We start from the raw sequence: 13,698 nt of genomic DNA on the forward strand, positions 1-13,698 counted from the left end.
ACTAATTGACTTTTTGTTTGTTTCTTATCTTTTTCAAAACCACCTAACTACTTTTCTCTCTCTAATTTTTGAAAATCACTTTCCTCTTTTTCAAAATTCTTTTAATTAACTAATTGTTTCAAATTTTAATTTTAATTTTATTTCTTCTCTCAATTTTCGAAAATCTCTAACTTTTTTTTTAAAATAATTTTCGAATTTCTCTCCCTCTCATCTTCTTCTATTTATTTATTTAATTACTAACACTCTTCTCTTCATCTAAAATTTTGAACCCTCTCTTCTCCTCTGTGTTCAAATTTTTCTCTTCTCCTTCTTCTATTCTTCTTCTTCTACTCACATAAATGAATCTCTATACTGTGACATAGAGAATTCCTCTTCTTTTCTGTCTTCTTCTTTTTCATATGAGCAGAAGCAAGGACAAGGACATTCTTATTGAAACAGATCCTGAACCTGAAAGGACTCTGAAGAAGAAGCTAAGAGAAGATAAAGCACAACAATCCAGAGAAAACCTTACAGAGAATTTCGAAAAAGAAGACATGGCCGAACCCAATAACAATGGTGGAGGCGCAAGGAGGATGCTTGGCGATTATACTACACCTACTTCCAATTTTTATGGAAGAAGCATCTCAATCCCTGCCATTGGAGCAAACGATTTTAAGCTAAAGCCTCAACTAGTTGCCCTAATGCAACAGAACTGCAAGTTTCATGGACTTCCATCAGAAGATCCCTATCAGTTCTTAACTGAATTCTTGCAGATCTGTGATACTGTTAAGACTAATGGAGTAGATCCTGAAGTCTACAGGCTTATGCTTTTCCCTTTTGCTGTAAGAGACAGAGCTAGAACATGGTTGGACTCACAACCTAAAGATAGCCTGGACTCTTGGGATAACCTGGTCACGGCCTTCTTGGCCAAGTTCTTTCCTCCTCAAAAGCTGAGCAAGCTTAGAGTGGATGTTCAGACCTTCAAGCAAAAAGATGGTGAATCTCTCTATGAAGCTTGGGAAAGATATAAGTAGTTGACCAAAAAGTGTCCTTCTGGCATGCTTTCATAGTGGACCATTTTAGATATATTCTATGATGGTCTATCTGAGCTTTCTAAGATGTTACTAGACCATTCTGCAGGTGGATCCATTCACCTAAAGAAAATGCCTACAGAAGCTCAAATAACCAATTCATGTATGATGCACGGAAAATTCATCTCGCAACAAGTTTCCTCCGGCAAGTGTACCGAGTTGTCGTCAAGTAAAAACTCACTATAGAGTGAGGTCGAATCCCACAGAGATTGATTGATCAAGCAACTTTAATTAGAGGAATGTTCTAGTTGAGCGAATCAGAATTTGATTTTAGATTTGCAGAAAATTAAATATCAGAAAAAGTAAATGCTAGAAATAAAGAGCTGAATGTAAAGGGCATAAAGTAATTTGCAGAATCTTAAATGGGAATGGGGGAAATGCTCATAAAAATAAATGGCAGAAATTAAAGAGAATGGGTAAAATCAGAAATGGGGAGTTCATTGGGCTTAGGAGATGTTGCATTCTCCGGATCAAATTTATTTTCATCTCTTTCTCAATCAATGCATTCATTGATCTCCTTGGCAATCTTAAGTGATTGAATTCCAATTCCTTGGTAATCCAATCTCTCAAATCTTGATCAATAGCCAATTCCTTGGTCAATTGCTCATGAGAAGAGATGAAGTATGGCACTCATTATACCACATGCATTCCCAAATCAAGTATTGGTAGGATTATAGTCACATATCCATCCAAACCCAATTTAGTCCAGCATGAGAAAGCATTTCTAGCATGATCTCTTCATTCCTCTTCCAAGGTTTCGAAGAGATCCAAGTATGAATAGCTTCTTTTCCAAGATAACTACCCAATTGGATGAAGATTGAAAGCTTTCTAGTAAAATCAAGAGAAAAGATAGAAGAAGAAGAATGAAAACTAATATTGATCCATCAAATTACAGCAGAGCTCCCTAAAGTTTCCCAAAAAGCTCCCATCTAATTCAAAGCTACTCCTATATATACTACTCTTCTGATCTTCTAATTGGCTCTTCAAATCTTGGGTGTGGGCCTCTGGATCTTGAGTTTGAAGCAGTTATCCTCTTTATTGGGCTTAGCTTTGCTTGCAGAGAGAAAATGTGTAGTAGGCAGGGACTTTGGCTTAGGACGTTAGTGGTGTCAACGTTAAGTGAAAGTGTGGGTTCGAGAACGTTAGTGACAATCACCTTTTTCACTAACGTTCCTAACCCAAGTATGATCACGTTAACTTCAACGTTAGTGGCACTAACGTGACCACTAACGTTGCCTCTTGGTCCTTCGCACACGTTATTGGGACCTACCTTTCCCAATAACGTGGAGAGTCACCCCTTCTCCCTTCATTAGAATCCACGTTAACTAGGTTAACATGGCTTCTAACGTAGTAATGTCAATCCTTCGAGAACGTTAGTGACACTTACCTTTGTCACTAACGTTCCAATGTGCCCCTACTTCCCACGTTAGAGTCCATGTTAACTAGGTTAACGTGGCTTCTAACGTAGTAATGCTAGCCATCTCCAACGTTAGTGACAAAGGTGAGTGTCACTAACGTTGGCTCATTATCTCTTTATCCATGTTAGCTTCTATGTTAACTAAGTTAACGTGGGAGTTAACGTTGCTCATGGTGGCTCTTGGTGGTTCACCCCAACGTTAGTGACAAAGGTAAGTGTTACTAACGTTGGTGATCAATTGCTCTCTCCACATTAGCTTCCACGTTAACTAAGTTAACGTGGGAGTTAACGTGGCTCATGGAGGCTTGGCCAACGTTAGTGACAAAGGTGATTGTCACTACCGTTGCCTTCTCTTTTGCTCCTTTAATGTTAGAGTCCACATTAACTAAGTTAACGTGGCAACTAACGTGGCCAATTATGAGCTTGGTCCAACGTTAGTGACAAAAGAGAGTGTCACTAACGTTGGCCTTGTTTCTTCTTCCACGTTAGAGTTCACGTTAACTTAGTTAACGTGACTCTCAACGTGGGCTATGATGGCTTCGAGGGCGTTATTGGCGATTACCTTTCTCATTAACGTTGCAAGCTAGCTCCCATTCCACGTTGGAGGTCACGTTAGTTAGACTAACGTGGCTGCTAACGTGGTTCTTCTTTGCTTCCTTTGTCCTGAAATCAAGCAACAAAGTGCATCAAAGTTCTAGTCCAAGTCATGAGTCATGCATCATCCAATTTGTCATATAATTCATGCAAAATTCTCATGAAATCATGTAAAGTGCACAATGTAAGCTTAAATCAAGATGTAAGTGAATATCCACCCAAAACTAGTTTATTTCTTAAGAAAATGCATGAAACTAACAGTAAAAATAGGTCAGTGAAACTGGCCAAAATGCCCTGGCATCACAACACCAAACTTGAAGCTTGTTTGTCCTTAAGCAAGTACTGGAACAAGAGAATGATGAATGGAATTCCAAGAGAAATGAGTCATTCTTGTGGAAGTCATGTCCCTGGTTTTATGGTGGTTTCATGCATAGCAACTTAGGTTCATTCCATCACTGGCTTTCAGACCTTTATCATGTCCTAGAATACTCACTTGATTGCATCCCATGAGACTTTTATTCATTGATCCTTTTGTTGTCATTTCAGGGCTTATTTGTGTTCTTAGGCTAAGTGCTCTGTAAGGGGGCAACTCTTTAGAATAAGCTTTCAGCCAACACTCCCGAACCAGTTGGTTCAAGGTGCTAGGTGTTGAAACACCCCTAAGGACTTACTTCCTCAAGTCTCTCCCCCATACATACACACCACAGGCACATGGTTTGTTTATTTTCTTTCCTTGAGGTCTTGGTGTCCAGCACCTCTTTGGGCTACTAAATGTTCTGTAGCAAAGATTGCTCTTGATAGTGGACTTTCAGCTGATAATCCTGGGTTAGTTAACCTAAGTTACCAGGTGATAAAGCACCCCTGAGAGCTTAGTAATCCAAGCAGATCCTTGGTACAAGAACACCACAGACACATCCCTCAAGACTCAACCCCTTGGTGCCTAGCCTCTTTTCTTGCTATTTTTCTTTTATTCTTCACTTTCTTTTTTTTTTCTTTCCCTTTTTCTTATTAGGATCTTGTTATTTAGTTAGTCTCATGGGGTGTGTTCAAAGCATAGGATTCAGGACAGATAGTTGTCTTCCCACCTTGTTGGTGAACCAACTTAGCTAACTTATGATTACACCACAAACTTAGGAACTTACTCCATAATATGAACTCCACTCTGGTCCTTTATAAAACACTCATTCTCTTTTCATTTGATTCAAAAGGACAAGCATACAATTAAGGAAGGAAAAGATGCAGTGACATTCAGACAAGCAAATATAGACCTAATCAACGAAAAGTTTAAAAGATAGATTCAAAAAAAAGATTCAAACTATCATGGAAGCATGTTCTATTTCATACAAGATCTTCCTTATTTAAAGCATAGAAAAAGATGGACCAAAGAAGGAACTCCACCACCTTTTACTCATGTAGATGCCCATGCTCCCCTCCTTGTTTGTCTTCTTTTTGTCCTCTTGCATTTCCTCGTATCCATGCCAGTCTTGCTTGCTTCCAATCCTCAAGTGCCTTCCTCACTGATTCATGACTCTCTTCCATCCTTTGTCTTTCTTCTCGTGCTAATTCATCCTTCACTTCTTCATACCTTGCGATTCCCGGATACAATATAGGCAGCTGTCCTACTAAATATCCGAGCCTGGCTTGAGTGCTTATATGATGCCCAGTCTCGCTCATGTAAACTCCTTCTGCGAATGCCCTTTGCTCGTCCAATAGTTCTGCTTGTTTTATTTGTTTTCGATGCATCTCATGTATGTGTGCACCTTGATGTGCTTGGATGTTGATTAGCTTCTGGATGGATTCTTGTTGTTCATTTTGCCTTTGTTCTATCCTGTGAAAAGTTTCACTCCATTGTTGTCATTGACTCAGTTGCTGCTCCATCATTTGCTTTTGCCACTCCCCTTGTTGAGTTATCCATCTTGAGAGTGATTCCTCTTGTTGCCCCATCATCTGCAGTTGAAGCTCTTTTTGTGCTCCTTGGCTTTCCAAATATTGTCTAGATAGGCCATCAATGGCTTCCTGTAATTGGTGCATATCCAACGTGGCTGGTGCTTGCCCCTCTAAGACTTGTCCTTCTACTACTTGAGGGGCTGGCCTCTTCCTTTGCTTCCGTTGAGGCAGGGGAGATGTGGCAGCATGCATCCGTCGAACGGCTATTGGAATGCCGTTTTTATCCACACGGGGTCCTCATCTTCAAACACCACCCCAGCTTTGTTGCATAGGGTGACCCAACTTTCTTTTTGAGTCACTTTTCTCTGCCATCTTTCTAATGCCTGCGGCTATGAGTTCATGAGCCTTGATCTCTCCTCCTTTGAGTATACAGTGCACCATTGTGGCTCTCTTGAGATTCACCTCCGAGTTGTTCCCTGCTGGGAGGATGGATCTCCTTACTATTTCGAACCACCCCTTTGCTTCCGGAGTGAGGTCTCCTCTCTTGATGAACCTTGGTCTCCCATCCGCATATCTTTCCCAGTCAGCGCCTGGTACACAAATATCTTGCACAATCTGGTCATAATTGGGGCTGTTGTCCATTCTTGAATGATAACTCTCCTCTTCGAATGGTATGAACCGTAGCTTTAATGCCCTCATGACACTCATGGGACTGAAATCCACAGTCTTTCCCCTTACAAAGCTTGTATAGGACTCATCTGCCTTATCATATCGGACCGCATTTGCATAGAATTCTCTTATAAGATTTGCATTTACCTTAACAACCAGATCAGTGAGGAGCTCCCATCTTCTCTTTTCTACTGTCTTTGTGATCTCTGGGCACTCAGTTTATCTGACTTGAAATCCAAGCTCATAAATTATTTCCTTATCAACCATCCACCCGTACTGCAATGCATGGTGAAGGCTTCTAAATTTCTTTTCATCATACGGGCGTTGCTCCATAGGTTCCTTTCCCTTTCTTCTTTTAGAGCTCGAGGATGCCATGAATGGGAGTTAGTGTGTGAAGGTGGTAAAGGTGTGGAGACTTTTGGTGGTTTAGGATTGAGTGCAATGAAGGGAGTAAGGGGAAGTGTTGTTAATGTGGTAAGAATGGTTTGGTTCCGAAGAGGGGTGTGTTAAGTTGGGCGTTTGTAATGTGAAGGTGGTATAGAGGGAGAGCTACTTATATAAGGACGTGGTGGGTGAATGAAGGGTTTGGATAGATGTTGTGAGTGTAAGATGGACGGATGGGGTTTAGCATGGAGAAAAGACAAGGATCATCAACTTTATGAAGAATTTTGTCCGGTCTTCAATGGTCTCATCCTTTTCAATGTTGCATGGCAACATTTTCCAATGCATCCCCCCTTTAGGCACGTGTGTAGTACCCTCCTTTTGTGGTGTCCAAACGTTCCTCATTTAATTGTCCAATCAATCCTCTTCAATGCTCCTTTCCTTTTTCCTATGGAATAAAATAAAGAAAAACTAATATCATTGAAAAAGCTAAACTTTTCGGCAAGAGTAATAAGGAAAAAAATTAGATTGCTTATTCATGAATACCAACTAACCAACTAACTATGTATCCTTATATGCACCTTGGTGGCACCATGGGTGACACCAAACTTAGTTTGTAGCAATGTGATGAAAAGGTTCTGTTCAAGGCTCCAAGAATAGCATGATCTAAATTACATTCATGCTCTCTTGGTATGCCTTGAACACCAAACTTGTTCTTCACTATATACTGCATAATAAGGATTTCGCTAAGTATTTGTCAAGGTTGGTTTGGAACTCATGAATATTGAATTATTCACTATTCTAAAAGCATATAAAATATGGGTTGCCTCCCATGAAGTGCCTCTTTAGCATCACTAGCTTGACATTTTTTTTCTTTATCAGGGAGGTTGATAGTGTTTCAAGTCTTCTCCTCTGGCAGTAGACCTATATCCATTGGTTGTATCAATGATCTCTACATGTTCCAAGGAGAGAACTCTGTTGATGGTGAAGACTTTAGGTAATTGAGATGGTACAGTGGGGAGATCAGGGGGATGTCTGGGAAATAAGCTGAGATTACTTTATCCCCTGGAGAGAAGTCCTCTGTAGGGATCTTCCTGTTCCTCCACCTCCTTGGTACCTTCTTCTTTGTTCCTTGTGATGTTGTCTTGCTCTTTGTGACCTTCTCCTCTAAGGAAATGTTGTTGCTGGTCTCATATAATTCTGGTGGTTTAGGTTCCTCATGATTTTCTTTGAGCTGTGGCACTTGCTGTTTGCCTTGTTCCTCAATCAATGGGATTCCCAGATGTGCTGGTTGTGCTTCAGTGCTTGTTTCTTCCTTTAGTATCTCACATTGATCTTTCCTTGGTTCATTATTCTCTTGATCTATTTCTTGTGAGCGTTTGAAAACATTGAAGGTGAGCTGTTCATCATGGATCCTCAGAATTAGCTCTCCTCGCTCCACATTTATGAGTGCTCTGGCTGTAGCTAGGAATGGTCTTCCCAATATGATTGGGTGAGTGTGACTCTCTTCCATGTCCAATATGACAAAGTCTGTTGGGAGGAAGTATTTCCCAACCTTTACCAACACGTTTTCCACCACTCCTATTGCTTATTTTTGAGTTTTGTCAGCCAGCCTGATGACTACATCTGTGGGCATTATCTCATTGATTTGTAGCCTCTTCATAAGGGATAAGGGCATTAAGTTGATGCTTGCTCCCAAATTGCAGAGTCCTTTATCAAACATGGTTTCTCCTTTGGCATAGGGAATGTAGAAACTCCCTGGGTCCTTTCTTTTTGTAGGCAACTCTGGTTGAATGAGAGCACTGCACTCCTTATTCATCACTATAGTTTGGCCTCCCTTGAGTGAGCTTTTCCTGGGAAGCAGCTCCTTTATATACTTGATGTATGTCGGCGTTTGTTGGAGGGTCTTGATGAATGGTATGTTTACATGGAGGGATGCAAACAAATCAAGAAACCTTGAGTATATTCTCTTCTCCACAGCATCATTGAGTAATTGGGGAAAGTGTGCATAGAGTCTTAGCAACTCCTGTTGTGAGATTTTGGGTTCTTGGTGATCTTTTTCTTGCTTCGCTGCTGAGGTATCTTCAGGTTGTTCTGACAGCTTGTTTGGCTCGTCCTTGGTCTCCTGATCACTTATAATGACCATCTTGCAATCTTCCCATCTTACTTTCTTTGTTTCTCCTCTCGGATTTTTCTCCGTATCACTTGGGAATCCATCTGTAGGTTTGGGAATCTACTCAGAGAGATAACCTACTTGAGATTATAACCTCTTGATGGTGTCTCCCTGGTTCTTAAAGTTGGCTCGCACTTCCTCCTTGAACACCTTGTTGTCTTGAATCTCTTTGCATATGCTTTCAAGTAAGTTCTCAATCCTTGAGAGTCTATCACCAGAAGGTGATGGTGAGTTGAGATTGGAGGGATGAGAATGGGTAGGTTGGCTTTGGTATAGGTGTTGAGAGGGGTTATTATGTGAGTGTTGATATGGTCTAGGTGTGGCATGTTGGTGAGGTATGTTGCTGGGATTTGGACGTCTTTGATCTTGGCCTTGGTCTTGTTGATTTTCCCATCCAAAGTTGGGATGATTTCTCCATCCAGAGTTGTAAGTTGTGGAGTATGGATCATGGACTTGTCTAGGTGAGTTTCCCACATAGTTGGCTTGCTCCCAATCACCTTCTTCTCCTATGTTTACTCCTTCTTGAGTTGGTGATGAGGTGATGGCTGCTGCAACTTGGTTCTCTTCCACCTTCTTGGTAAGATCTGCTAGCTGCTTGATGATTATCTTGTTTTGGGCTAACAGTGCATCCATGTGGTTCAGCTCCATTACTCCTCTAGTGTTACTTCTTTCAAAGGCATAGAAGTAGTCATTCTCAGCAACTGTTTCAATGACATCTATGGCTTCTTCAATGGTTTTTTTTGTTTAAAGAACCTCCTGATGAATGATCTACAGCCTTCTTTGACTCATAGGAAAGACCTTCATAGAATATGTGAAGTTGAACCCACTCATTAAACATCTCTGGTGGGCATCTCCTTGTCAAGTCTTTGAATCTCTCCCATGCTTCATAAAGTGTCTCTCCATCTTGCTGTCTGAACATCTGCACTTCAGTTCTTAGCCTATTGATCCTTTGAGGGGGGTAAAACCTTGCCAAAAACTTGTTCACTACCTCTTCCCAATTAGTCAAGCTCTCCTTTGGAAAGGATTCAAGCCACTTGGATGCCTTGTCCCTGAGTGAAAAGGGGAACAAGAGCAACCTATAGACATCAGGGTGGACTCCATTGGACTTTACCGTGTCACAAATCCTCAAGAAGGTGGTCAAGTGTTGGTTAGAGTCTTCTTGAGCACCTCCTCCAAATGAGCAATTATTTTGCACCAAAGTGATGAGCTGGGGTTTTAGCTCGAAATTGTTGGCATGTATAGTGGGTTTCTGAATGCTGCTCCCACAGTTTCCAGGATTAGGATTGATATAGGATCCTAAAACCCTCCTTTCTTGCCCAGCACGGTTGGCATGGCCTTGATTATGAGCTTCCTCTTCATGGTTGTTCTCCAAATTCTTTTCCATGTTGGGTTCGAAGTACTCTTCCTCTTCTTCAGCACTTACTACTCTTTTTCCTCTTGCTTCCCTCCTTAATCTAAGGAAGGTCTTCTCAGGTTCAGAATCAAAGGAAGTTGAAGCCCCGCTTCTTCTCCCTGTCATACAATCAACAAGGCACAAGCAAGGAAATAAATGCAGAAACTATTCTTGTAAAAAAAATGCTGTTAGTGTGAGTGATGCAATATATCAAACAGTTAGTGGGTGAGTGAAAAAGATTGTAAACAACTGGAATAAAAGGGTTAAAGGGATGGGAAGAAAAACAACTGAAACTGAAAGTAAATTGCTCAAACAAAAATTTAAATCAGCAGAATGAAAAATGCTCAATCTAGTTATCCTCCAACTTAATCATTGTTGATACAAAATCAATCCCCGGCAACGGTGCCATAAACTTAATGCACGGAAAATTCGTCTCGCAACAAATTTCCTTTGGCAAGTGTACCGAGTTGTCGTCAAGTAAAAACTCACTATAGAGTGAGGTCGAATCCCATAGAGATTGATTGATCAAGCAACTTTAATTAGAGGAATGTTCTAGTTGAGCGAATTAGAATTTGATTTTAGATTTATAGAAAATTAAATAGCAGAAAAAGTAAATAGCAGAAAAAGTAAATACCAGAAATAAAGAGCTGAATGTAAATGGCATAAAGTAAATTGCAGAATCTTAAATGGGAATGGGGAAAATGCTCATAAAAGTAAATGGCAGAAATTAAAGAGAATGGGTAAGATCAGAAATGGGGAGTTCATTGGGCCTAGGAGATGTTGCATTCTCCGGATCAAATTCATTTTCATCTCTTCCTCAATCAATGCATTCATTGATCTCCTTGGCAATCTTAAGCGATTGAATTCCAATTCCTTGGTAATCCAATCTCTTAAATCTTGATCAATAGTCAATTCCTTGGTCAATTGCTCATGAGAAGAGATGAAGTATGGTCACTAATTATACCACATGCATTCCCAAATCAAGTACTGGTAGGATTATAGTCACATATCCATCCAAACCCAATTTGGTCCAACATGAGAAAGCATTTCTAGCATGATCTCTTCATTCCTCTTCCAAGGTTCCGAAGAGATCCAAGTATGAATAGCTTCTTTTCCAAGATAACTACCCAATTGGACGAAGATTGAAAGCTTTCTAGTAAAATCAAGAGAAAAGATAGAAGAAGAAGAATGAAAACTAATATCGATCCATCAAATTGCAACAGAGCTCCCTAAAGTTTCCCAAAAAGCTCCCATCTAATTCAAAGCTACTCCTATATATACTACTCTTCTGATCTTCTAATTGGCTCTTCAAATCTTGGGTGTGGGCCTCTGGATCTTGAGTTTGAAGCAGTTATCCTCTTTATTGGGCTTAGCTTTGCTTGCAGAGAGAAAATGTGAAGTAGGCAGGGACTTTGGCTTAGGACGTTAGTGGTGTCAACCTTAAGTGAAAGTGGGGGTTCGAGAACGTTAGTGACAATCACCTTTTTCACTAACGTTCCTAACCCAAGTATGATCACGTTAACTTCAATGTTAGTGGCACTAACGTGACCACTAACGTTGCCTCTTGGTCCTTCGCACACGTTATTGGGACCTACCTTTCCCAATAACGTGGAGAGTCACCCCTTCTCCCTTCGTTAGAATCCACGTTAACTAGGTTAACGTGGCTTCTAACGTAGTAATGCCAATCCTTCGAGAACGTTAGTGACACTTACCTTTGTCACTAACGTTCCAATGTGCCCCTACTTCCCACGTTAAAGTCCACGTTAACTAGGTTAACATGGCTTCTAACATAGTAATGCTAGCCATCTCTAACGTTAGTGACAAAGGTGAGTGTCACTAACGTTGGCTCATTATCTCTTTATCCACGTTAGCTTCCACGTTAACTAAGTTAACGTGGGAGTTAACGTTGCTCATGGTGGCTCTTGGTGGTTCACCCCAACGTTAGTGACAAAGGTAAGTGTCACTAACGTTGGCGATCAATTGCTCTCTCCACGTTAGTTTCCACGTTAACTAAGTTAACGTGGGAGTTAACGTGGCTCATGGAGGCTTGGCTTTTCTTTTGCTCCTTTAACGTTAGAGTCCACGTTAACTAAGTTAACGTGGCAACTAACGTGGCCAATTATGAGCTTGGTCCAACGTTAGTGACAAAAGAGAGTGTCACTAACGTTGGCCTTGTTTCTTCTTCCACGTTAGAGTTCACGTTAACTTAGTTAACGTGACTCTCAACGTAGGCTATGATGGCTTCGAGGGCGTTATTGGCGATTACCTTTCTCATTAACATTGCAACCTAGCTCCCATTCCACGTTAGAGGTAACGTTAGTTAGACTAACGTGGCTACTAACGTGGTTCTTCTTTGCATCCTTTGTCCTGAAATCAAGCAACAAAGTGCATCAAAGTTCTAGTCCAAGTCATGAGTCATGCATCATCCAATTTGTCATATAATTCATGCAAAATTCTCATGAAATCATGTAAAGTGCACAATGTAAGCTTGAATCAAGATGTAAGTGAAAATCCACCCAAAACTAGTTTATTTCTTAAGAAAATGCATGAAACTACCCTAAAAACAGTAAAGAAAGGTCAGTGAAATTGGCCAAAATGCCCTGGCATCAATGTACACCTCTGAGAGAAATCCTGTGAGTAATGGGACGCCTCAGAGGAAGGAAGTTCTTGAAATTGATACTCTGAATGCCATATTGGCTCAGAAAAAAATGTTGACTAAGCAAGTTAACATGATTTCTCAGAGTCTGAATGGATGGCAAAATGCATCCAACAGTACTAAAGAGGCATCTTCTGAAGAAGAAGCTTATGATCCTGAGAACCCTATAATGGCAAAGGTGAATTACATAGGTGAACCCTATGGAAACACCTATAATTCCTCATGGAGAAATCATCCAAATTTCTCATGGAAGGATCAACAAAAGCCTCAACAAGGCTTTAATAATGGTGGAAGAAACAGGTTTAGCAATAGCAAGCCTTTTCCATCATCTTCTCAGCAACAGACAGAGAATTCTGAGCAGAGCCCCTCTAGCTTAGCAAATATAGTCTCTCATCTATCTAAGGCCACTTTAAGTTTCATGAATGAAATAAGGTCCTCCATTAGAAATTTGGAGGCACAAGTGGGTCAGCTGAGTAAGAAAATCACTGAAACTCCTCCTAGTACTCTCCCAAGCAATACAGAAGAGAATCCAAAAAGAGAGTGCAAGGCCATTGATATAATCAAAATGGCCGAATCCAAAGAGGAAGGGGAGGACGTGAATCCCAATGAGGAAGACCTCATGGGACGTCTCCCAGACAGAAAGGAGTTCCCTATTGAAGACCTAAAGGAATCTGAGGCTCATATAGAGACCATAGAGATTCCATTAAACTTCCTTCTGCCATTCATGAGCTCTGAGAACTATTCTTCCTCTGAAAAGGATGAAGATATAACTGAAGAGCAAGTTGCTCAATATCTAGGAGCCATCATAAAGCTGAATGCCATGTTGTTTGGTAATGAGACTGGAAAAGATGAACCTCCCTTGCTCATTAGTGAACTAGATACATGGGTTTAGCAAACTCTACCTCAAAAGAAACAAGATCTTGGTAAATTCTTAATATCCTGTACCATAGGCACCATGACCTTTGAGAAGGCTCTGTGTGACCTAGGGTTAGGTATAAATCTTATGCCACTCTTTGTAATGGAGAAGCTGGGGATCTTTGAGGTACAAGTTGTAAGAATCTCATTAGAGATGGCAGACTGGTGTGGATTTTATAACCCACACTTACTAACCGGCAAGTGCACCGGGTAGTACCAAGTAATACCTTATGTGAGTAAGGGTCGATCCCACGAGGATTGATGGATTAAGCAACAATGATTGATTGATTGGCTTAGTTAGGCAAGCAGAAATTGGTTTTGAGATGTTCAAAAGGTTTAAGTTCGAATTTAAAATATCAAAAGTATAGACAATAAAAATAAAATATGGATAAACAGTTAAGGCTTCAGAGTTATCTATTTTCTCGGATTAACTTTTCTTACTAACTATTTTAATTATGTAGGATTTAATTTATGGCAAACTATATGTGACTAGATCCTAATTCCTTAGACCTTCCTAGTCTCCTCTAAAATTCATTAATTGCC

The 13,698-nt window shown here is 40.5% G+C and overlaps 1 non-coding gene across 1 annotated transcript; it reads right to left on the reverse strand.

The window, feature by feature from the left end:
• Nucleotides 1–935: 935 nt before the first annotated feature.
• On the reverse strand, nucleotides 936–1,039 carry LOC112717310 (small nucleolar RNA R71). The gene has a single exon (XR_003160617.1). It is a non-coding gene; the product is annotated as a small nucleolar RNA R71 (small nucleolar RNA).
• Nucleotides 1,040–13,698: the final 12,659 nt, after the last annotated feature.

Source organism: Arachis hypogaea, chromosome 1, assembly GCF_003086295.3.
Source record: "Arachis hypogaea cultivar Tifrunner chromosome 1, arahy.Tifrunner.gnm2.J5K5, whole genome shotgun sequence".
NCBI lineage: Eukaryota > Viridiplantae > Streptophyta > Magnoliopsida > Fabales > Fabaceae > Arachis > Arachis hypogaea.